Raw genomic sequence first — 26,997 nt, 5'->3', positions numbered from 1 at the left:
CACCTTGTTGTCTCGGATTCTCCAGCATCTGCAGTTCCTACTATCTCTGTCTCAATAATGCCCTTTAGGGAAGGAAACTGCCATCCTTACCTTCTCTGGCCTACATGTGACTCCAGACTCTCAACAATGTGGTTGACTCTTAATTGTTCTCTAGGTAATTAGACATCCCGTGAATGAATAAAAAAAATGTGAATTTACAATATAAATGTGAATGTAAGTGGAACTCGGGTCTGGGTTTCACTGCATCTTCAAAAATGCTAATTTTGGCTTGGATTTTACCTCCCACAGATTTCACAAAACTTGGTTCAGTCTGTGATCAAGTGACCACTATACCAATTTTAGATCCACGTTTTTTTCCTTAAAACAATTTTTAATCTTTGAAAGGTCTTTAGCATTAAAATCCATTGTCAATTTGTTGGGGAAAAACCCATCCAATTCACTGAAGTCCTTTTAGGGAAGGAAACTGCCATCCTTCCCTGGTCTGGGCTACACATAACTCCAGACCTTAAGCAATTTGGTTGACTCTTAACTGCCCTCTGGGCAATTAGGGATGGGCAATAAATGCTGGCCTAGCCAGTGACGCCCTCATATCGTGAATGAATTTTTAAAACATCAGTTGATTGAAGTTGTATATTGACAGTACATTTTTACCACTATCATAACACAACTATAAACTAATGGGAACAAAAACAAAGTTGCTGGAAAAGCTCAGCAAGTCTGGCAGCATCTGTGAAGGAAAAAAACAGAGTTAATGTTTCGGGTCCAGTGACCCTTCCTCAGAAGTGGGTTCTGAGGAAGAGTCACCGGACCCGAAACATTAACTCTGTTTTTCCCTTCACAGATGCTGCTAGACTTGCTGAGTTTTTCCAGCAACTTTGTTTTTGTTCCTGATTTACAGCATCCGCAGTCCTTTCAGTTTTTATAAACTAATGGGATTAGATTTGTAATTATTTTGGGTAACACGGTTGCTAATTTTGGCACTTTTGTCAATCTGCTATTCTAAGATGTTTTCACGTATTTGTTTTGAAGTCCTGGTTTATTGTTTTTACTTTACTTGTTTGGTACACGAGGATCAAGTTTCAAAATAGTTTCATTGTTTAGAATCATAACATTTTATATTTGTGTATGTTTTCTGAGAACTTCATAATAATGTGGTTCTGGCACTGCCAACTGTGGGAGCCAGCTCGTTCCTTGAGATAGACATTTTGCTGGATCTTCAGAACAATGGACAGCCACTTGGTCATGGTGAAAATTGGAGATAAGCCCACGAATCACAAGTTCTTCCTCCAAAGCATGGCTTTTCCCACTTTTGTAGGGATGAAAATGGGATTATGTCAGGATTTGCTCATGCATAGCTCATGGGAGACAGTTGGCATTTAAATCATCAGTGTAATACGTGGGTTTTTAAAAAAAAAAAACTTGTAAGCATGACAGGCTCATGACTAAGGTAGAATTGGGATAAGTAGCACAGGTAATGGCAAAGTGTAGTTCACAATTTAACTGAGATAACAAGGTGTAGAGCTGGATGAACACAGCAGGCCAAGCAGCATCAGAGGAGCAGGAAGGCTGACGTTTCGGGCCTAGACCCTTCTTCACAATTTAACTGTTTGGATTCCAAATTCTGGAGTGGATGTCTCCAAATTGGCTGTATGTTAATAATGTTGAGGAAAAATGTGACAAAATACAAGAAGACATGACTAAACTTTCAAAAATGGTATGTAATTGGCAAACTAATTTCAATATGTAATATGTGTATGTTAGTGCAGTTCGGTGGGAAACGAGGTCATGCACCACGTAACAATCTAAAAAGCCAATATACAAACTACTAACGTAATGATGCAACTTAATAGCATTGTAAAAAAGCAAAAGATGCATTTGGGTTCATTTGTATAGGAATAAATTTGAAAAGCAAGAAAGCTATACCCCTGTGCCTGGCTCCCAGCCCCTCCCTTGCTCACATGGCCTGAACGACTGGTCTCCATATCCTTGACTGCAGCCACATTTAGCTGGTTTCTAGGGAAGAGTCTGTGTTGCTGCTGTATGAGGAGTGCAGTCTTAATTCTGGTCACTGCTCCCTGGCACTGCTGGAATTAAAGAGCCGTCAGACCTCCTAATCTGTAGCTCTTGGAACTGGAATCCAGTCAGCCAATGTAGCTACCCCTCTGGCTCTGTGTGTTGTGGGTAGGTCCTCTGTATCTGTACGATCCTGACCCATGTAACTCCTATTACAAAGCAGTTTTATTTGACTTAAAACTTAAGGGTGATTTTCACTTTCTGTGGCAAAGGGTTAGGGCCATAATTAAAATTTCAGTTGCTTCTTTCCTGCGTTTTCTACAATTTCAACAGAATTGTTTTTTTTGTCATAATTGATGTTATTATAGGGTTCTAGTGTGAGTCTTATTTGTTTTTTTTTTAAAAAATCCTCTCTGATCTTGATTTGGAGGAGCCGATAGCCTAATAGTATGGCGGCTGGACTGTTAATCCAAAGACCCAGGTAATGTTCTGGTGGACTTGAGTTTGAATTCCCACCTGGGCAGATAGCGGCAGGCAACAAATGCTGGCCTAGCCAGTGATGCCCTCATCCCTTGAATGGATTTTAAACAAAAATCTTGATCTTGCAAATACTTCAAGTCAATATGCAAGATCTGCTGGGTTAGAGTTCAGGTTCAGGTACATCAGTGGTATTCCTTAGGGGAACCTTTTCAGTTGTTTCAGCGGCAGGAGTCTGGGAGACAGCGCGAGGGCAGCCTGGGAAGGTAAGCTTCCACCCAATAAATTTGGGAGTTAACTAATACCCGAGACCCTACATGCGTAGTGTCTCCTACCCTTTCACCTCCTCTAACCTAAAAATAACGACGAAGTGTGGTGAGCAGGTGAGCTATTTGCATTTTTTTTCCTCATCTCTGTTATCTTTCGGGGTGGTCACCCAGATGCCAAATCCTCTGGGAGCGGGTCGGAAGGCAAAGCCGGATTCCATTTGAGTATATAACGGAGTAAACTTACTAGTGCAGAAAACACCACAAAACTTAAAAAAAAACTAATGAATTTTAAATAATTAACTAAGTAGAGATGGCAGGCCAGGTGATGTGTTGTAGCTGTATGATGTGGGAGCTAGCTGATCCCATTGAGAACGGCAGTGACCACATCTGCAGCAAGTGTTGGCTGCTTGAGGAGCTCTGGCTCAAAATTGATAAGCTGGAATCCGAACTCCAAACACTGCGGCACATCCGGGAGGGGGAGAAATACCTGGATGCTGTGTTCCAGGAGGCAGTCACACCTGGTAGATTAACTAATGTTAATTCGAACGGCGGGCAGGGACAGCAGTGTGTGACTGCGAGTGAGGCAGGTAGAGGGACCCTGTAGACAGGAACACAGGAGCCACAGCCCTTGACATTGTCCCACAGGTATGAGGCACTTGCTCCCTGCGTGGATGAGGAACAGGGCTGCAGGAAGGATGAGTCAACTGACCATGGCACCATGGTCCAGGAGGCCATTCAAGAGGGGGGCGCAAAAAGACAGATTGTAGTTGTAGGGGACTCCATCATCAGGGGGACAGACATTATCCTTTGCGAGCAAGATAGAGAATCCCGCATGGTGTGTTGCCTGTCCGGTGCCAGGGTGCGAGACATCTCTGACTGGCCTGAGAGGATACCAGAGAGGGAGGCGGAGGATCCAGTTGTTGTGGTCCACATAGGTACCAACAACATAGGCAGGACTAGGAAAAAAGACCTGTTTCAGGATTATGAAAAGCTAGGAACAAAATTTAAAAAACAGGTTTTCAAGGGTCGTAATCTCTGGATTGCTGCCCGAGCCACGTGCAAATTGGCACAGGGAGGTGAGGATCAGGGAAATAAACACGTGGCTAAAAGAGTGGTGTGGGAAAGAGGGTTTCCTTTTCATGGGGCACTAGCATCAGTTCTGGGACAGGAGGGATCTATATAGCTAGGATGGACTCCACCTGAACAGGGCTGGGTCCAGTGTTCTGGCGAAAAGGGTAAATAGGGTGGTCAACAGGACATTAAACTAGTAAGTAGGGGGGAAAGGGAGAAGTGAGCGTAGAGGGAGAATAACAATTAATGTAAGGCAAAGCAGCAGGTGACGAGGAAGCTTGAACTCCATTGAAAATTAGGAAAAAAGTTAAAGGGAAGGAGAACTCGAGCTGTTAGTAATGGAGGTAATAGGACCCAAAAAGAAGGTGCAAAAACTGGCATAAGGGCACTTTATCTGAATGCTCGGAGCATTCGAAACAAGGTGGATGAGTTGACAGCGCAAATCATGGCAAATGGGTATGATTTAGTGGCCGTTACAGGATGGTCATGACTGGGAGTTAAATATCCAGGGGTATCAAACTATTCAGAAGGACAGACAGGAAGGTAAGGGAGGTGGTGTTGCTCTGATTTTTAAGGATGATATCAGGGCAGTAGTGAGAGATGATATAGGTTCTACTGAACAAAACGTTGAATCCATTTGGGTGGAAATTAGGAATAGCAGGAAGAAGAAGTCACTGATAGGTGTGGTCTATAGGCCACCAAATAATGACATCGTGGTAGGGCAGGCAATAAACGCAGAAATAGCTAATGCATGTAAAAATGGTACAGCAATTATCATGGGGGATTTTAATCTACATATCGATTGGTCAAACCAGGTTGGTCATGGCAGCCTTGAGGAGGGGTTCATAGAATGCAGCCACGATAATTTCCTTGAACAATATGTAATGGAACCTACAAGGGACCAAGCTATTCTAGATCTAGTCCTGTGTAATGTGTAAGGAATAATTTAATGATCTCACAGTTAGGGATCCTCTCAGAAGGAGCGATCACAGTATGATCGAATTTAAAATACAGATGGAGCATGAGAAGGTTAAATCCAGTACCTATGTCCTGTGCTTAAACAAAGGAGACTATGAAGGAATGAGGAAGGAGTTAGCTAAGGTAGAATGGGAGCAAAAACTTTATGGTGGGTCAATTGAGGAACAGTGGAGGACTTTCAAAACGATTTTTCACAGTGCTCAGCAGAAGTATATTCCAGTGATAAGGAAGAACTGTAGGAAAAGAGAGAGCCAGCCATGGATGTCTAAGGAAATAAAGTATCAGATTGGAAAAAAAAAACACATACAAAAAAGCAAAGAGTATTGGGAAACTAGTAGACTGGGAAATCTTTAAAGGCCAACAGAAAGCCACAAAAAAAGCTATAAAGAAAAGTAAGATAGATTATGAGAGTAAACTAGCTCAGAATATAAAAACGGGCAGCAAAAGTTTCTATAAATATGTAAATCGTAAAAGAGTGGCAAAGGTAAACATTGGTCCTTTAGAAGATGAGAAGGCCAATTTAATAACTGGGAATGAGGAAATAGCCGAGACATTAAACAGTTATTTCGTGTCGCTCTTCACAGTAGAAGACACAAATAACATGCCGAAAACTAATGGCAAGAAGGTTATAGCAGGCGACGACCTAGAAACTATCATTATCACTAAGGAGGCAGTGCTGGGCAAGCTAATGGGGCTAAAGGTAGACAAGTCTCCTGGTCCTGATGAAATGCATCCCAGGGTACTAAAAGAGGTGATGGGGGAAATAGCAAATGCAATAGTAATTATTTACCAAAATTCACTGGACTCTGAGGTGGTTCCCGCAGATTGAAAAACAGCCAATGTGACGCCACTGTTTAAAAAAGGAAGTAGACAAAAAGCAGGTAACTATAGGCCAGTTAGCTTAACTTCGGTAGTGGGGAAAATGCTTGAATCTATCATTAAGGAAGAAATAGCAAGACATCTGGATATAAATTGTCCCATTGGAAACACCCAGCATGGGTTCATGAAGGGTAGGTCATGTTTAACTAATTTGGTGGAATTCTTTGAGGACATTACTTGCATGGTGGACAATGGGGAACCTGTGGGTGTGGTGTATCTGGAGTTCCAGAAGGCATTTGACAAGGTGCCACACCAAAGGCTGCTACATAAGATAAAGTTCCATGGTATTACAGGTAATGTATTGGCATGGATAGAGGATTGGTTGACCGGTAGAAAGCAAAGAGTAGGGGTAAATGGGAGGTTTTCTGGTTGGCGGTCAGTGGCTAGTGGTGTGCCTCAGGGATCAGTGTTGGGACCGCAATTGTTTACAATTTACGTAGATGATTTGGAGTTGGGCACTAAGTGTGGTGTGTCAAAATTTGCAGATGACACGAAGGTGAGTGGTAGACACTGAAAGTCTGCAGAGGGATATAGATAGTCTAATTGAGTGGGCAAAGGTCTGGCAGATGGAGTACAATGTTGATAAGTGTGAGGTCATCCATTTTGGTAGGAATAACAGCAAAATGGACTGTTTTAAATGGTAAAAAATTGCAGCACGCTGCTGTGCAGAGGGACTTGGGTGTCCTTGTGCATGAATCGCTAAAAGTAGGATTGTAGGTGCAGCAGGTGATTAAAAAGGCAAATGGAATTTTGTCTGTCATTGCTAGAGGGATGGAGTTTAAAAACAGGGAGGCTATACTGCAGCTGTATAGGGTCCTGGTGAGGCCACACCCGGAGTACTGTGTGCAGTTTTGGTCTCCTTACTTGAGAAGAGATATACTAGCACTGGAGGGGGTGCAGAGGAGATTTACTCGGTTGATTATACTCATTGGAATTCAGAAGAATGAGGGGAGATCTTATAGAAACATATACGATTATGAAGGGAATAGATAAGGTGGAGGCAGGGAGGTTGTTTTCGCTAGCAGGTGAAACTAGGACTAGAGGGCATTGCCTCAAAATAAAGGGAAGCAGATGTAGGACTGAGGTCAGGAGGAACTTCTTCACCCAAAGGGTTGTGAATCTGTGGAATTCCCTGCCCAGTGAAGCGGTTGAAGCTACCTCGCTGAATGTTTTTAAGGCAAGGCTAGATAAGTTTTTGAACAGTAAAGGAATTGAGGGTTATGGTGAGTGGGCGGGTAAGTGGAGCTGAGTCTCAAAAAGATCAGCCATGATCTTATTAAATGGCGGGGCAGGTTCGAGGGGCCAGATGGCCTACTCCTGCTCCTAGTTCTTATGTTCTTAACCTTCCTGTGTTTGGGTATGACCAGGGTCAGTGTTAGGCTTTGGCACAGATAAATACTTGCAGAAACAACTGGAATGGTGCCCCTGTTGTCTAGTGTAGAAACACTGCAGCAATATTTTTTTTTTTAAAGCTTGTGTTGGCACTAAAGCTTATGATTGCTTTGTGAGGAAATGTGGCCTGATGATTTCAAGGTAAAAGCTTTGACAAAATGTGCCTTTTCTTAGCAATGCTTCAATTCAGTACTACCATACAACTAATTTGTATGTCATCACAATAGCCTGTCTCATTTCTCTCTCTCATATTTTCTTATACACACTGAAATTCAACTGCTAAGGTGTACAAAATAGTTGATAGTAAATCAGCTGCTCGTTGTATACCATTGTAATGCAGTTTTTCTGAGGTTTTGACAAGAAGAATTGGCCAAGGTATACCTGGGTGGTAGTTCACAGCCATCCAAATCAACCTAAGTTGAATTTTGACACATGCATATGCACACAACATGTGCAACACTGTAATAAAACAAAGAGCTGGAGATCTGAAACAGTAACCAGAATTATTGATGAAACGCAGCAGGTCTGGCAGCATCTGTGTGAAGAAAGCAGAGTTAATGTTTCAACTCTCGTGACTCATCTTCAGAACTGATAGCAACTGGGGGGGAAAAAAGCCTGGTATTTATGTTGCAATTTTTTTATTTTGATTTAGAAAAGAGGGATAAGTGGATCGGTTGAGATGGAGCCCGGAGAAATAGAGAGAGAAAGCCATGAAAAGGATAGGTAAATGAGGGGATTATGATGGCAGGCCAGGACAGAAGAAAAGTTGAATAAAGGATGATGAGAACAGAGGGTAGTAGAGAATCGGTTAGTCTGTGTTGAAAGCAGGCCATGTCATGTGGTGATAGGCCCAAGAGAGGGTGAAAACAATCAGCTGTGCTAAAAGCAACCCATGTCATAACAGGACTGGGTGTGGAGGTGGGTGAAAGTGAAAGGATGGAACCAGGTTCTAAAGCTATTGAACTTGATGTTGAGCCCTAGAGACTGCAGGGTCCTCAAGCGAAAAATGAGATACTGTTCATCCGGCTTGCGCTGACGCTGACTGGAACACCGCGGAAGCCCTGCAACAGAATATTGATGGTCACATGGTGGTGTGTTGAAGTGGCAGGCAACTGGCAGCTCTGGGTCATTTTTACAGACACAACAAAGCAGTTTTCCAGTGTGCATTTCATCTCCCCAGTGTAGAAGAGGCCACATTGTGAACAGCAGATGCAGTAGACTAGATTCAATGAAGTACAGGCGAATCGGTGCTTCACCTGGAAGGTATGTCTCCAGTTTAAAGACTGTATCAATTCTGACGAGTCACCAGACTCGAAATGGTGACCCTGCTTTCTTGCTACAGATGGTGAGTTTCATCAGCAATTTCTGTTTTTGTTTCACATGCTACACTATAACACCTTCAACCTGGAAATACTTTCCTGAGCAGGTTCCTGTGACCCACCACTTGCAGCACTGTAACAAGTCACGAAAGAGAGTGTAATGGTCTTTTATAGTTTGTCCTGCTTCTACTGAAGATAAGACGACCAGCCCTTGACTGTTTCAGTAGGAAGACACCAGGAGAATGAGACACATAATGGATGACAGAGGAAAAAAAGGTAGGCTAATTGGGTAGGAATTAAGATTGCAATTAAAAAATTAAAGCTTTGCACATGGGTAGTTTATTACCCATCCATTTAGGCATGGAAATTGTTCTCGGTTCTTTTTATGTATTGGATGCATAGTAAATCATCATTACCCTATTTTTCCCCCACCCTGGGCCTATTAGCAGTGCTGTTTCTGGGTCACCTGAGATTATCTGTTCCCTCAACATCAGCATCATTTTTAGTATTGTGCTTTAGAAACATGGAAAATGCAGTATTTAGACCAATAACAATATTTATTTGTTCTGTATATTTTGTCACTGATTTTATATTTCCTTTTACATATTTATCTGTCTGCGCCATACATTTGTGATGTGTAGTCTAGTATTTTATAATCCTTAAAACTCAAGAGTTTAGAAGTGTCATAGTTCCACTCATTCCAATCTGCAAAGAAGCTGATCTCTAAAAGAAAGTGACTTGGCGTATGGCTATCCTAAATATTGCATTTTAATTTCGAATATTGCACATGCTACAAAAGTGTGATCACCAGCTGGCAGAGCCTCTGTTCTGGATAAAAGCCCCAAGTTGTGGATTCCCAATCAGGGTTTGGAAGGGATTTGAGTAAAACCTTAATTTAGTATGTTTTACTTGATGCATTTTAATACATTGATTAAAAATAAGAACAGAAACTGCTGGAGAAATTCAGCAGGTCTGGCAGTATCTGTGGAAATGGAAAGCTGCATTAACAGTTTTAGTCCAGTGGCCATTCTACTGTTCTGGCTCTGCTTTCTCTGCATTGGTGCTGCCAAAGCTAGCGAATTTCTCCAGCCACTTCTGTTTTTGGGTTTGGATTTCCAGCACCCACCATTGTTCATATATTGAGTTTTTTTTTGGGATAATTGTGAGCATGTTATGACAGAATCAGATGTACATCATGGAAGCAGGCCCTTCAGTCCAACTTGTCCATGCTGACCAGATATCCTAAATTAATCCAGTCCATTTGGCCCGTAACCCTCTCAACTCTTCCTATTCATGTACCCATCCAGATGCCTTTTTAAATATTGTAATTGTACCAGCCTTCACCACTTCCTTTGGCAGCTCATTCGATATATGCACCAATCTGCTTGAAAAAGTTGCCCCTTAGGTCCCTTTTAAATCTTTCCCCTCTCACCTCAAACCTGTGCTGTCTAATTTTGGACTCCCGTACCCTGAGAAAAAGACTTTGGCTATTTAACCTATCCACGCCCTTCCGTATTTTATGAACCTGTATAAAATCACCCCATAGCCTTCGATGCTCCAGTGAAAATAGCCCCAGCCTATTTAGCCTCTCCCAGAAGCTCAAACCCTGGCAAGTCTTTTCAAACCTTTTCTGAATCCTTCCAAGTTTCACAACATCTTTCCTATAATAGGAAGACCAGAATTGCACGCAGTATTCCAAAAGTGGCCTAACCAACGTTCTGTTCGGTTGCAACATGACCTCCCAACTCCTATACTCAGTACACTGACCAATAAAGGCAAGCGTACCAAACGCCTTCATCAATACCCCGTCTACTTGCAACTCCACTTTCAATGAACTATGAACTCACAATTATGACTTCTGTTTTTAAATGAAGTGAACCTATATTTCTTTTTGCATTTCCAATCTTATTTTGGACACTAACAATTTCAGGACCCACATTGTGGACATTTGATTTAAAACACACGTATGTAAATTGATACATCAATAATCTTTTGGCAAAATAACTTAGATGACAATTTTCATTTTGCAACCCAGTTGTCATATTTATATTGGAGACTTCCATTATAAATGTTAAAAAAATCATTAGTAGCATTTTTGGAGAGAAATATATTCTTATCAGTCAATAAACAAAAGGCACAGTATTACCTGTTGAGAAGGAATGGTCCATCTCATGTTGTACTTTCCATTCATTTGAGAGCATTGTATTCTGCTAAAAAACTACATTATCTTAAAAATTAGTTGAATTAATCTTTTTCCCATATATCAATTCTACTGCAGGTTTTCTTCAATAATTCATCAACTTTCCTTTTTTTTTAATGTGAAATGTTTTCAGTGCAGAACCTGTAATAAAAAGTAGTTTAATTTACCAATGCCAACCTATCCTTTTATTTACACGTTAATGTTTTAGTGAGTCATCTTTGCGGGAGTATAATCTAAAATCAGTATGCTTTAAGTGTGCATATTTAGATCCTTTATCATACTTCAGGCAGTGTCTGTGTATGTAAGTCACATTGTTACAAAATCAGTAACTTGAGATCACAAAATAAGCAACAATAATTTAGAGGGCTATATTAGTTATCTTCATGCTAGATCATCTTAGATCTTTGCAAAATGATGTAAGATAACCGTGGCCTACCTTCTAGTACTTTCATACAAAGTCATTAATAGTTGATCAATGTACAATGATCCTATTATGTAATACAATGCTACAGCAAGGTTTCTGGTAACTACCTATTTTATTTATGTCTATCTGATTTAATAAATTAGGTACACAAAACATTCTTGTAATAATGTACCCTTCACTGGAACACAGTTGTCTTGTGACTCCCAAAGGTAATGTTTATATCAAGGGTTTACTGTAATTTGCATATTTATGAGTAAGCTTTTAGAATTTCTAAGTGATTCTTCAGTATTTGAAATAGCATTCCTTAAGAAAGCTAATATTGTATGAAGACTTCTGTGAACAGATTGGTACTTTATCATTTAAATTTATTCATCTTTATGTTCTGTGTTTTATTTGTCATTTTAACTAGGAAGCAGAAACTCTGGCCTGGTTTCCTTTAAGGCTAATGTTCATGTCGCTTTATAATCATTTAAAGTAACCTTAATCTAAATAATGAATAAAGTTCAAAATGAGGGAATAAAAGCATTATATCTGAGAACGCTGTGGACAGAGACCATTGAAGTGCCCTCCCATTCTTTTCAGCCTTTCATGACCCCCATGCTTTATTTTCTCTATGTCTGTATGCTTGGCGGGGGGGGAGCGGTTTCATAAAGATGTTAAGATCTTTAACTAGTAGATCTATGTGTTGACTCCTCATAGATTTTAACTACAGATAAACAACTATTTATTTGTAATAAATAATAAATCTTATTGAACAGAGAAACTTGGTCCATCTTTTTGGTCAACCCAATTAAATAGCATGGAAATTGATAATTTTGTGTATTTAATATTCAACTTTTATGATGACATTGGGAAGAAAATGCCCTGATTTCCCCACCCTATTCCAGTAAGGTGAAACAGTCTTCTAAGCATCCCAGCCTCACTCCAAAAGTGTCAGAACCCTTGTACACCTATTATTGTAACAGAGGGGCTACATATGATCATGGTTTTTGTTCCTTTCTTAAATGGTTTATTTAGATTAGATTAGTAGGTAATATAAATAAATTTTATTCCCCTTGTAATTAAACTATCAAGCCAATTGCATGTCTAGTTAATTTAACTTCATATTAAATAGAATTTCTGATAATCACAATTGAGATGAGGTGCAAAATTTTATGGATCAAAAAGATGGCAAAAAAGATATCGGGGGGAGGTGTGTAAGATTTGCTGAATTTACTTACCCAGAAAAGATCAGAAAATAAAACATAGAGGGGAAGAAATGAGAATGTGGAGAGAACTTCATTTTGGAATTATCCACCTATTTTTCTCTTTTTTTTTTCTTTTTTTTTTAAAAACATGTCTTTTTGGGGTTCTTTTGACTTGCCATTATTGACATTAATTTTGGCCTTTAAATATCTTGTTCGTTATGTTACGAATCTGAACATTAGGTAACACAGTTGCAACAATATGCATGTTTAGTGCTGTAAAAGTAGAATTCTGGAACAAAAACAAAGTTGCTGGAAAAGCTGAGCAGGTCTGGCAGCACCTGTGGAAGAGAAAACAGAGTTAACATTTCGGGTCCGGTGACCCTTCCTCAGAACAGAATTCTGGATCTGCCTTGTATTTTAAATTTGTGAGCTGACAGTCCAATTTGTGTATGTTTGGCAGAGCATGTGCACTGGTTGTATTTTTTGTATGCTCTAGGCCAGGTTTCCACTCAACTGTTGGACCTCTGTTATTTCAGAAAGTTCTGGCCCCTCTTTAATGCTGAATGCAATAATGCACACTTGTTTTTTTACCCCTAGATGAAGTACACAGCCCGAGTGCCAGGCCAGGAATACACACAATATGCCAACTGAAGAGAATCACATTTTGAATGACATTGAGGTACCATTGTTGTATTGTACTTACAAGAAGAAATATTCTCAATATGAAGAAATGTTGGATTGTGTTGCACTGCAATTATTTGTAAAGCTACAATGATAAGGGATTTTATAAAAATAATTTAAAGTCTTCTCAAGGTGGTGAAGAATGAAGTATCTTTCCAAATCCCATCTATTTTGCTTTTATCCATCAGGATTTGATAAACAGCCAGAATTTAGTGGAGGATGCCACAAAATATATTGAATGGATTTATATTAATTTAACAAGATCACCATTTTATTATCACTTCAATTTGCTGTCAATTAATACAGCGTTTTGAATTATTTAATCACACTTAGCTACAGGAAAAACTCTTTTATTGGACAGCAATAGTCATTACAATAAAGAATGATTTTAATTGTAAACTCATCCAAACTTTTCCTTAAAGATTCTAATATCATACAAATGAAACTCTGGTATGTTTGTTACATTTTTGTATCAGCTAGCAATTCATAAAAGTAAAAAATCTATTCTGTTACATATCACGTTTTAAGTAATATTCTGACAGGACTTCAGAAATGTGAGGTTTAAGCAGGAAAACAGGTGTCATTTTCATGCTGTGCAAAGAATCATATTGATTATTGCAGTAGACTATTTTTGTTTTTGTTTAAAATGATGCTAAATCGTTGCTGGAACTAATACAGTACAGAAAAATCCCTGTTAACCCAATGTACTTTATCTGACAGTACTGGAGGTTCGAAATCAAGGAAGTGTCTGAGTTTAACTTCTGGTCAATCTTAACTTTGCTAAGAAACAAAGTTAGCTTTGAGATTGTTATTGTAGTATCAAGCAATTCAAGCACAAAAATAATATTTTGAAATGTGAACCTCCAATGAGATGAATGATCAGTTCAAAAACAAAGTTGCTGGAAAAGCTCAGCAGGTCCGGCAGCATCTGCAAAGGGAAAAAACAATGTTAACGTTTCGGGGACCGGTGACCCTTCCTTGGAACTGTTGGTTGGGCCAATACTTCTTAATAATCATTAATTGCCATGTGATCTCAGTGACCTGCGAGGGTCGTTTCAGATGACACTTAAAAATAAATGACATTGCTGTGGGTCTGAAGTCACAGGCAGGCCATGTGAGGATGACAACTTTCCTTCCAGATCGTTTTTTCTTCCCACAGCATTTGACAATGGTTACACGGTCATCGTTAGGTTAGCTTTTAATTTTGGATTTTCATTCATTCCAAATGGATTTGAACTCATGTCCCCAAGCCATTCACCTGGCTGTCTGGATTACTAGTCCAGTGACAATACCACTATGCTGTCACCTCCCTTAATTGGTTGTAGGATGTACTTGAGTTACTTCAGTAGGGACATTGCCCATTTTCTTTGAATTTTGCCAAACAAGCCATCTAAGTAAAAGCTTAGTCCATTGAACATCTTACAAAACGGTTAGCAAGTCCACAATGCACGTTGCTTCCTTAGCATGGTACCATCGTCAGACTGTGGAAGGAGCCTTAGGCCTTCAACTTTCTGACATAATAGTTGCCAATAGAAACAAAATGCTCTGGTAGACAAGTTGCATCACTGCTAATCATGCTGTTCAAAATTGTTAGTGTTACTTCATATTGTAACATAATACATCTGTAAGGCTTTACTGTTTACTGAGTAATTTGTTCACATATACAAAAAGAGGAATGTTTATTGACTTGAATGAAGTTAAGGAATTAAAATCAGTTTGTGTAATTTACATCTTTTGTACCATAAGGGTTTTGATAAAGTTCTGTTTGCATTCTGTTTTACATAATCCACCACCTGGTAATTATTTCCATTAGTGTTGTCATTCATTACTGGTAAGAAATTACTACTGTGTAATAAGTGAGTCTTGCTAAACCCATATTAGAAAATGAAATGTGTTGACACCACCAAAACAAAATTTGGAAAAAAAAAACTTTGAGCAGAGAACAATGCTAATTTAGGTTTAAAAATGACCAAAATTTCAGAAATAGGCATTCCAATCTGTTTAGTGTCATTCACAATCCAAGGTTCAGCTACCAAAATATTTCATTTATGTTAAACTGAATCAAAATTATCTTGCATAGCCATGCTGTAAGTATTTTATGATTCTATGATCTACTGTCTCCAGAAATAATAAATATTGAAGGTTGAAATAAACATTGAACACTGAAGGTACAGAGTTCAAGTTGTATTCTCTTCCAATTCTTCCGTCAAACAGAAGATATAGAAGTTTGAATATACATATAAACCGCATCAAGAACAGCTTCTTCCCCAGTGTTATCAGACTTTTAAATGGACCTCTGAAAATTCTGACCTCTGTCTGCACCTTCTCTGTGGCTGCACTCTATTCTGCTACCGTGATGCACTTTGAATGATGCGATCTGATTGTGTAACACGCAAAACAACATTTTTTTCACTATATCTCAGTATGTGACAACAGCACATCAATCAAATGAATTAGCTGAAGTTTGATGTTTTAATAAATTGGAAGTGCTTTAACGCCTCTGTCACTACAACTTCCTGTCTCCCTGCTGATTTATCTTCAGTAGAAATCACTTGTGATAATCTCCATTTCATTATCCAAAAAAGTTCTACTTTCTCAGCCTCCCAAGAGGTTAGAGTAATCTATCTCTGTATTCATGTAATCTTTCATAGGTGTGGTCTGCTGGTCTTTTGTGTAATGCCTGCAACTAATGAAGTAAATGATCATTCTTCAGACCATACAAATATTGTGTCATGATGAATGGATGTTCATCATCTTGTCACTGTGTGCAAAGATCTCTTGGAAATAGACTTGGTTTTTTTTTTTTAAAACTTCATCAGTTACCTTGGATGTATTGTCAAAGTGATTATATTGTCTTTGATAACATAATCCCTATGGTGTGATGAGCTTCCCATCTGAAAAACTAGTAGCACCTAAATCAATGCAGGGAATATAGACTGAATTGGACAAATTGTTATCTTGTTGAGAAGATCAAGCCAATATCTATCGGGAACAATGATTGTAACGTTACCCACCCACTTCTACTCAACTAAAATTATAACCTTTTTGTTTATGTAGAGTCAGTTCTTTGTCTTGTCACTTGTATATCATCAGTGCTGGATAGGTTATTTTTAGAAGATGTGTGTTTTAAAGTGTGTTCTTTTTTTATTCAGTCTTGGGGTGTGACGTCATTGGCAAGGCATGGTTTTATCTTTGTATAAGACATCAATTTACTTAGCTGTAAAGGATAAGTGTCATCACAGTAATATTCTGGTCACCTGAGCTAACAGATTGATGCTGCATTCCCTAAAAAAAGAATGGAAACACATGAAAGCTGGTTCAAAAGTTGGAATCCTAAAAAATATTTTAGTTTATTTTACTTGCACCTTTTTCTGTGTTCCTCAAAGTCCATTTCATCATGCTAATAGAAATTGCAAGCTATAGTGTGGACTGTAAAATAAACTTTTTCTCCCTAATAGAGTTTAACTGTACCAATTGGATTGATGAAAGCACCTCTTTCATTCCACTCCTACAACCTTGGAGTAATCAGGCTGGCAAGACCAATATTGTTTCGAAAAACACCATGAGAGATAGCAGTACTTTATTTTTCCATAAATCTTTTCCACTTGTATTCAACAACCCATATATAGCAGGGCTTTCAACCTCTGTGTCTTTTACATGTAGAACATAGAGGTGGTATTCATAGAATTATAGAACAACATAATATAGAAAGGGCCACTTGGCCCATCATGCCTGTGCTAGATCTTTGACAGAGCTATCCATTTAGTCATTCTTCCATAACTCTGCATGATTTTCTATTTGAAATATCCAGCTGATTCGTTTTGAAAGTTCAAATTAATTTTGCTGTGCTGTTTCTGCCAGGCATTCTACTTTATAACTCACCACAGAAAAGAATTTCTCTTAATCTTTCTTTTTTGATTCTTTTGCTAATTACCCTCATGGTAAATCATTTGTGTATCTCTTATTGGACTTTGAGATACTTCCTAAAGTCTAATGTCTGGCTATGGACAGAGTGTTCCAGCCTTGCCAATGACTTAAGAATGTTTAGTGTAACTTCCTTGCTTTAGTAGTCAGCGGGTGGAATTTAATGGTCACATGTTTACAAACTGATGAGCTAGTGATTGCACCTCAGCCAAACTGGGAACCCTGTTTTAATTATCCAGATTGTGTCCACTTTCTTGGCTCCATCAGGGCAACCTCCCATGCTACTTTACGATATGGGACAGGTGCCTATCTTTGAAAGATGTCAACCAGAAGCAGGTAGCTCTTGAATAATGGCAGCACTACTGAGAGTGACAGCCACCTTGACAGTTCAAGATGCCTGAGGTTGGAGGTGTGTGTGCAGGTGAATGGGGCAGAATTGCTGGACTTGGATTGGGAAGTCTAGACGAAAGGGGAATCGAGAATTGTTGTAAAAGGTTGGAATGCTTTCCTTACGTCCTTCACGCGCAAGCATTGGATCCCTCCAGTAGCACAGAATGCTGGAAGGATGAGCTAGGTACACAGGTATGCACACACAGCTGCATAGTGAATCCCAAGCCCAACATCCATATTTAGTGGCCACTTGAGGGCCATCATTGGTCTTCAGGTGCAAAGGCTGCCCTTGACCTTTTCTACCAAATGTAACAGGGTGAACCAGAAGAACTAACATATCTCCACCCTATACATTGAGCACCCATTGTTAACCACTGTCCATTCATCTTGGGGAGCATTAAGTTCTGACCTGTGTCATTATTTAGAAAGCTGAAATGTCATGTATTTTTAACACCCCCTCCACTTTTTTTTCTGTCATTGTTCAATGATTTCTGTAAAATATCTCTGGCCTGTCTTCTCGTGCATCCATCTTAAAATAGAATATGTTACCTGCAGCATTTTTGCTTACATCTCGAACTGAAGCCTCGAGTTGCAGATTATTTACAGAAAATTAGGCTGTAGGAAATCTGATTTTATCACTGAACTTTTTGAGAGTAATTTCTCCTTTTTCCTTTGGTTGGATGATTGCCGGTCACCCATTTTGTAGAAACATTATTGCTTTACTATTTCAAATGAAGTTGAGAATTATATAATATGACACACAAATGTGAGGTTGTGGTGGTATGGTGAAATTCTGATTTAAATGTTAAATAAACTTTGCATAGGAAAAGTTAATTTGGTCCAACCAATCGCATGTTGCTATTTGTCCTCCATGAGTGAAATTTTCATTTTAGTTGTCCTGCTCCCAGATCCCTTGCACTTTTTTCTTTCTTCCACCTTTCCAAGTGCATTTGCACTGCTGACAATCCTGCCTTAACTTATAACCTTGAAGAAAATTCCACATTGTGCAGTTTTGTGTAAAATGTTTGTCTTAATTTCTGTTGCTTTCTTCCCTATTCTAATATTGTCTATATTCCCTTGTTCTTGTAGCAAAGGCTGTGAACTCCATCTATTCTTCCCTTTGCATTCACGGTTAACTTTACAATAGAACAATATTAGTTACAGCAGAATCAGTAAAATGCTCAACTTTTCAATTCTTTCAGATATAGGATAATGCCTGAAAGTACTGCTGTGCAAAAAGTAAAGCTCAATTTATTTTGAATAAATCTTCATGTTCACCAATTATATGAAACATAGTTAAAAGGTAAGATAATCAAAAATGTATCTTGTAATATACAGTTCTACAGTTCATTTAGACTTCCAAAGCTGCTTATAATTTATAGAACTTGTACTGAATGAAAGTGTAATTTATGGAAAATAATTTTGGCTTTTCAACCGCTAGCCTGATCAATTGCTGAATTATCACAAGATGAACAGTTTATTATTCTTCAGCAGACCATAATGGTTTAGTGAGTAGGAAAATTCATTAACTTTACTGTATTCAAATGCATTTTTATCAGTGGTTGCAAATACTTAAATGTTTGAGCATTAATGCCTAGTAAAAGTTTGTTATTAAATCTATTTAATTATGCAGGGATCCATTATAGAGTCGCCTTTTACTCTGGCAGATTATCTACAACAATGTAAGTGTCTGTCAGTGTTTATGTAATGATCTGAAGAACAGAAGCAGTCCAGTTGATATTTGGGACGCAAAGATTACAATCCGAATGCAAATAAATCAGTTTTACTGTGGCTACTTTTGATATATTCACAACATTGAACTTAATATTTGCCTCTTTTATGCAAATTAATGAATGAAATGATAGATCGTAGAATGATGCAGCAGCAGGAGACCACTTAACCCATCATATCTATAGGAGAGCTGACCAATTAGTCTCTGGCACCTGCAGTTTCCCCATCGCACTGTACATTGTTCTCCAAGTACTAATCCAATTCTCTTTTAACAGTTAGTACTGAAATTGTTTCCACTACCTTGTCAGGCCGTACATTGAAAATCCGCAACAGTTGGTAACAGTTCATGTCTCGGCAAAAGTTATGTACTCAATCAGAAAAACAAATAATTAGAGTTGATTGTAACACAAAACACGTCTAATGTTAACAAATCACCTTTCTCTAATGTAATATACATTATTTCCATCTTTTGAAATTTGTTGTTCTCTAAATTCTGTTCCAAAGAGTGTAAAACAAAAGAACTTTGAGACGAATGTATCTTTTTGCATCCATTTTGTGTTGTGCAATGCATAATCTATGAACATCGTAACATTTCAGGAACAGGCAGTTCTAAGGGTTGCTACTCCTGACTGTTCCCAAATATTAATTGCATTCAGTACTGCCTAGGAATAAGCATGGGGCTTGTTACTAGGATTTCAACAGGTTACTTAGAGGTGTTTGTGGTTACTGAACAGTCAATTTTAGGTAGTTTGGAGGAAGCCCAATAGGGTTGTGATGTTCAGTCTCCTGAATGGTTGGGTAATTCGGATTAAGGAGAAGAGGCTTCATTCTGAAAAGATGTTGCTGTAGCGGGCTGTAAGCTGTTGTGATGCGAGCGAATTCCGCCAGGATGTGCTGGGATTAATGCTCACCTAAGAACCTAGGGAATGGTTGGGGCTTGAAGAAAGCTATGTACTGTTAACAGTTCAGTGCATCTGAGAGTGAGGGTGAAGAAAGCTCAAAAGGAGTATTTGTTTTATGCAGCTGAGCAAGATTAGAACTCAGACAAGTGAAGAACAAATACTTGTTTGGTAAAGCTGGAGTCATGTTTGTGAATAAGGGTTGGCGTGTAGTTTCAAGAATGTCCATAGACCATGGCAAGCAAAGTGAAATACCAAAATACAAGTGACCATTAGTAGTTTGTGAAAGAGATCCAAAGCTATGAATTCAAAAGAGAAAGATTGGAATTTCTTTGATTAACAAGGTGTAGAGCTGGATGAACGCAGCAGACCAAGCAGCATCAGAGGAGCAGGAAAGCTGAAGTTTCGGGCCTAGACCCTTCTTTAGAAATCTCTCCCTCTCTTTATTTCAGAATCCCCTTCCCCTCCCCCATTTCTGAAGAAGGGTCCAGACCCGAAACGTCAGCTTTCCTGCTCCTCTGTTGCTGCTTGGCCTGCTGTGTTCATCCAGCTGTACATTTTGTTATCTCAGATTCTCCGGCATTGGCAGTTCCCACTATCTCTGACTGGAATTTCTTGTTAGTTTTTTTTAATGGGAATTGAAGTACCATATTTGTCACTAACTTCTGGGGGATTATTGAGACTGTCACATAACTTCTGTGGGATGACTCAGACATTGTTAGGAGCTGTAGTAGACCACATCTATTTTATGTACTCTGTTCAGTGTTCAACCACAGTTTATCTGCTACTCATATTTACCTCTGGTTAATTCTGAGCATTAGAATAGAGTCCATGTGAATAATTGTAGACTGTTTTACTGTTCTAACGTTGTAAAGATTATCGTTCGTTCAAAGCCTTTGAATCTTGTGGTTTTATTATCTCAGTAAATAAATGGGATTTCACACTTTTTTTTGTCAATATTTAAAAAAAAAAGAAACAAAATCAGAAATTGCTGGAAAAACTCAGCAGGTCTAACTGTTTCTCTCCACCGAGGCAGTTATTGTTTTGGGTCCAGTGACCCTTCTTCAGAACAGGGTTTTGTTTTTAAGTTCTTCTTGTCCCTAGCCAGATTGTATAAATTTGGCGGTTTGGTCCAGGATCATAACAGCTTTAACAGCATGTCTCAATTTTTTTCTAGCAATACCTTGATTAATATTGTGTAGATTTGTTAGTTAAAAATGAAGTGAAATGGTCATAACAAAGTTTTTAATTGTGCTCATGTTCGCTGCATAAAACCTATGCTAACATGAACCTATTGATTGTGGTGAAGGTTTAAATTTCTCGATGTTTCTGCAGTAAGACTTGAAAGTAGTCTTTTAATATGGACGCACTTTTGCTAATTTTACCTTTTTTGTTAACTTGTCCAGCGTATTTCATGATCAGTTTCCAGTGCATCTTGAAGGACGAGCTTCTTTTCAAATAAGACCATAACCTACACAAAATGCAGATTTTTTTTTTTCTTTTTAAATGATCATTTTAACTCTTAAATCAATAACTATGGCTTGGTGATTGAAAATGTCCAGACAGTCAATAACATACCTTCCCCTGTGGACCTGTTCAATCTTCCTGTTCATTTCAAACTTGATTTTGTGAGAAGCCAATATCTGCCATACATTTGTTAAAGGCGTTGTCCTTAGAGAAATTTCTGATTTACAAAGCACAAGTAGTTGATAACATGATTCACTTGCAAAGTTACACCTGATTGGTAACTAATTAAAATGTCATTGCAGTTTTGGCTGGGACAGCATTTATTGCCTATTGCTAGTTTCCCTGGAGAAAATGGTGATGAGCTGGTGTAGGTACACCCACAATATCATTCGGTGGAGAGAGATGAGATTTTTTGACCTGGGGATAGTTAAGGGACTGCTGTATTAAATCTTGCCATACCCATTTATCGCTATCCATTTACAGTGTTGAGACAATTCCATGCACAAAAACATTGTTTTTCTAACCAGTTTCCAAGGTTACATGACCTTAATCCTTAAAGAACTAGTTGCAACATCTGTTACGCTAACAATATAGAAATCCTGTTTATTTGGAGACTTAATCTCAAGAATTACCAAAATTCTTATGGGCTGGTATCTTGACAGTATTGGAAAGTCTGCTTGTACTAGGGTAGGGCAGTTGACAACTAGAGGGCGTATTTTTAAGGTCAGAGGAGAAAGATTTAAAAAGGACACGGAGGACAACTTTTTACACAGAGCGGTTCATGTGTGGAATGAACTGCCGAGAGAGTGGTTATGCAAGTGTAGTAATAACGTTTAAAAGACATTTGCATAAGTTCATGACTAGGGATATGGGCCAAGTGGGCATGCAGGTGGGACTATCTTTAGTTTGGGGAACATGGTCAGCGTGGACTGGTTGAACCGAAGGGTCTGTTTCCATGCTGTGTGGCTGTGTATTTTTATGAAGTGAACATCTTAAGTGATAACACAGCGTGCAGCTGGAGGAACACAGCAAGCCAGGCAGCATCAGAGGAGCAGGAAAGCTGACGTTTCGGGTCGGGACCCTTCTTCAGAAGTGATAAAGGGTCCTGACCCAAAACGTCAGCTTTCCTGCTCCTCTGATGCTGCTTGGCCAGCTGTGTCCCTCCAGCTCCACACTGTGTTATCTCTGACTCCAGCATTGGCAGTTCTTAAAAAGTCTATATCTTAAGTCATGTTGTTATTTTAACATAAATCCCCATTGATACAATTAGGATGGAGTCTACTGTGATGCAAATTTGAAGGCAGTTCACTGTTCGTTATCCAATTTTATGTTATTATTCGAGATAATTGATTGTTAGATGCAGTTCCAACTCAGATTTAGGTGACCTCAGTGTACTACATGTTGGAAGAATAATTCAAGCTATTGTGATCTGCTGGCTTCATGAAAAATGTTTGGAACTGCATAATGAAGTTAGAAATTGTTAGAAATGTAATGGTCTGTCACTTGTGTCTAATGTCATCATGATGAAAATGCGATGTTGCATTTTTGCCTGGTGCCAGAAAGCAGGGTTAATAAATGCTGTTATGAACCTGAACACTGGCCTCATGGTCTTTTGCCTGGGGCTAGAGGAGGCCCCATGGCATGATCCATTCCTGCAGCTTTGTGTGTGTCCTCAGTTTGCTACTCAGCTCTCTTGCATGATCAAATTTGCTGGAGATCTCCGTACAAGTCCTCAGAACCAACATTGTAAAGCTGTCCTGTGTTTTGGCTGCAAGCACAGAAGATGTAAGTAGGAGAAGAGAAACTGCCTTCCCATTTGATTTACGTGAAAACTTTGGATATGTGCCAATCGCAGATACAGTCTGACCTCTGTCTTTCTCACATCTGATAAGTCCCAGAAAGCCCAGGGCAAAAAGGGGAATGAGAGCCCAAAAATCATATACATACCATTTCTTTTCATGTTTTAACCCAAGAAACTTTTTTTTTGGGGGGACCAAGTTTATAAAAAGTCAGTGTCATATATTTTGGGATTTTGCATTTCCCTTTCTGTGCAAATTGCTATCCATGTCAGGAGCCGGAGATGGTTCCAACATTGCTACCAGGGTCGGAAATCAAAAGTTCTACCTGTGATTGAGTTAACCGTATCACAATTGGGAGTGATCATTTGACTTGTGTGAAATGGCCTAACCATTATAAATGTCAAAGCAAGGCTACTTGCCTTCATTTTAAAAGTTGTTTTACTTTTAACTACAGGTGTGACAATACTGTGCATTTAAGAGAGGAGTTCTGTGCTGCTTCTCTTACAGAGGGGTATTGTCACAGTGGTGCGGAAATGTTTCTTGTAGACAGTTTTTGAGTTTTCGCCTAGGTGTTTTTTTTAAATAAGACAAAGGAATCGTGAGTGGGTGTGGTCAGGGCTTGCACACACCCAGGAAGGTTTTTGGTTCTGCTTTCTGTCAGTTGAGAAGGTTTCTGATGGCTGCTGGAGCTAAAATCTTCAGTTCTCTGCTGCTAGAGTGAAGCCTTAGACAGTGAGGCTTCCTCTTAAAAATCCAAAGGGACGGTTGTTTCTTTCTGTTTGTCTTTCTTTCTTCTGGACTGGAGAGAGACAGCATGTGAGAATCATAACTATTTTGCTGAATTGCATTTTTTTTTGTTGTCGCCAAAGAATGTGTTTATGGGATGCTGCCTATATTGGAACAGTTGATGATTAGTGGTTATATAATATATTATCTTGCTAAGTAATTCAGTAGAGTTAAGTTATACCAGTTCTTCTCTTTGTTGTATTTTATCTGTGTTATAGAGTCAGAGAGCCATACACCCCAGAAACAGAGCCTTTGGTCCAACCAGTCCATGCCAAATGTAATCCCAAACTAAGCTAGTCCCATCTGCCTGCTCCTGGCCCATATCCCTCCAAATCTTTCCTAAAAATGTATCTGTTTAAATGTTATAAATGTATCCGTATGCAACACTTACACAGGAAGTTCATTCCGTACACGAACCACCCTCTGTGGGGGGGCGGGGGGGGGGATTGTTTTTTTTTTTTTTTTTTAATCCCCCCCCCCTCAAATTTAAAACCCCCCCCCTAGTTTTCACTTCCCCCCCCCCCCCCCCCCATTCTAGGGAAAAGACAACTACCATTAACTCTATCTATACTTCTCGTTATTATTTTGTAAACTTCTATCGAGTCACCCTCCTACAGTCCAGTAAAAAAAGTCCCACCCTATCTAGCCTGCAACATCCTGGTAAATCTCATCTAAGCCCTCACCAGCTTGTTAATATCCTTCCTATAACTGGGCAACTAGAACCAGACACAGTATTTCAGAAGAGGCCTAAGCATTGTCCTGTACAACTTCAACGTGACTTCATAACTCCTATACTCAAAGGACTGAACAATGAAGGCAAGCTTGCCAAATGCTTTTTTAACCACCCTGTCTATGTGTGACACAAGCTTCAAAGAATTATGTACTTGCACCCCGAGGTCCCTCTGTTCTACAATGCAACCCAAGGCCTACCATTAAGTGTATAAGCCCTACCCTACCCATTTTGTACCAAAATGCAATACCTTGCATTTATCCAGATTGAACTCCATCTGCCATTTTTCAGCCCATTGATCCATTTGATCAAGATCCCTTTGTAATCTTAAAACCTTCTTCACTGTCTACTATGTCACCAATTTTGGTGTCATCTGCAAACTTACTAAACATGCCTTCTTTTTCTCATCCAAATCATTTACATAAATGACAAACAAAAGAGGACCCAGACCAAGCTTAGTGGAACACCATTGGTCACAGGCCTCCAGTCCAAAAAGCAACTCTCCACCATCACTCTCTATCTCCTGCTGTTAGGCCAATTATGTGTCCAATTGGCAAGCTCACCCTAAATCCCATGTGACCTAACTTTACTAATTAGTCTACCATGCAGAACCTTGTCAAAGGCTTTACTCAAATAAACAATGTGTACTGTGCTGTCATTATCAATCTTTTTGGTAACTTCCTCAAAAAAACTCAATCAAGTTCTTGAGACACTATTTCCCTTGCAGAAAACCATGCTGACTACCCCTAATCAATTTTTGCTTCTTTAAATGTCCATAAATCCTATCTTTTATAAGAACAATTTGCTCAACTCTGAAGTCAGACTCTCAGTTCTATAGTTCCCCAATTTCTCCTTACAATTTTTTCTTAAACAAAGGCACAATGTTAGCCACTCCAGTTATCTGGCACCTCACCTGTTGTTATAGATGATGCAACTAGTTCTGCAAGGAGTCTCGTAATTTCCTCCCTTATTTCCCACAACAGTCTGTGATACATTAGGTCAGGTCCTAGAGATTTATCCACTTTTATATTCTCCGCAACCTCCTGAACAACCTCTTCTGTAAGGCGATCTGCTTTTAAAACATCAAAGTTTATTTCTCTGCATTGTTTTGACTCCATTTCTTTCTCCACAGAGAAAACTAACACGAAATATTCATTTAATATCTCTCCCATCTCCTGGTGTTTAACGTACAGATGACCTCCTTGATCTTTTGAGGCCCAACCCCTCTCTCTAGTTACCCTCTTGCTCTTAATGTATTTATAGAATCCTTTTGGATTATCCTTAAATTTATCTGCCAATGCTATCTCATATCTCCTCTTTGCCTTCCTGATTTCTCTCCTAAGAATGTCCCAATGTTCTTTATATTGATTGAGATTTAGTTGAACCTCGATGCCTGTCTATGTCTAAAATAAGATTCTCTTTTATTCTTGACTAGAACCTCAATATCTTTATTCATCCATTGTTCCTTAATCTTACCAGCCTTACCATTCGCTCTAACAGGAACATGTTGCCTCTGAACTCTCATCATCACACTCTTGAATGCCTCCCACTTGTCAGACGTGCTTTTACATGTGAACAGTCTACTCCAAGCAACTTTTGAAAGTTCTTGTCTCATACTATTAAAATTTGTCTTACTCTGATTAAATTTTTAACTTTTTAATGAAGGTTTATCCTTTTCCACAACCATTTTGAAACCAATAGAATTACAATCGCTAGACCCAAAGGGTTCCCCCACTTTACCTGTCACCTGCCCTGCTTTATTGCCCAAAAGAAGGTCTAGTTTTGCTCCTTCTCCAGTAGGAGCATCTACATATCAATAAAGAAAATTTTCTTAAACAATTTGACAAATTCTTCACCATCCAAACCTTGTAACAGTATAGTAGCCCCAGTCAATGTTTGGAAAATTAAAATCCCCCATTATTACAACCTTTATTATGCTTACATATACCTGAAATCTCCCAACGTACTTGTTTCTGAATATCCCTCTTACTGTTGGGGGCCTATAATACAATCCCATCAATGTGATTTTCCTTTCTTATTTGTAATTACCCATATATTTTTACTGGATAATTTTTTAGAAATATCTCCCGTAGTTCCAGCAGTAATGTATTCCTTAACTTATAAAAACACCACCCCTGCCTCCTTTCTTGTCTCCTTTTCTATCCTTACTATAGCATTTAAAACTCGGAACATTGAGCTGCCAGTCTTGGCCATCTTTCAGCCAAGTTTTTGTAGCAGCTAGGATGTCCCGATCTGATGTTCTAAGTAATAATCTTTAATAATAACACAAGATAAAACATAAGGATATCATAAAAAATGTATCAGGTGTGTTAGGTAACTCACAGGCAGGATTTGACGGAGTCAGAAACACAAACTCATAC

General features: G+C 39.0%; 1 protein-coding gene across 7 annotated transcripts in view; it reads left to right on the top strand.

Annotated features, from left to right (window-relative positions):
- csrnp3 (cysteine-serine-rich nuclear protein 3) overlaps positions 1-26,997 on the top strand; it is a 245,838-nt gene that overhangs the window by 16,211 nt on the left and 202,630 nt on the right. For 4 of the 7 annotated variants that reach the window (XM_048599491.1, XM_048599489.1, XM_048599490.1 and 1 more), the window contains exon 2: positions 12,807-12,888. The exons of the other annotated variants lie outside the window; for them this stretch is intronic. The gene's annotated coding sequence lies outside the window, so the exon portion shown is untranslated. The remainder of the gene's footprint in view (positions 1-12,806; positions 12,889-26,997) is intronic. 7 annotated transcript variants of the gene reach the window in all.

This window comes from Rhincodon typus, chromosome 7 (genome assembly GCF_021869965.1).
Source record: "Rhincodon typus isolate 14 chromosome 7, sRhiTyp1.1, whole genome shotgun sequence".
Taxonomy (NCBI): Eukaryota; Metazoa; Chordata; class Chondrichthyes; order Orectolobiformes; family Rhincodontidae; genus Rhincodon; species Rhincodon typus.
This window is presented reverse-complemented; position numbering and strand designations above follow the sequence as displayed.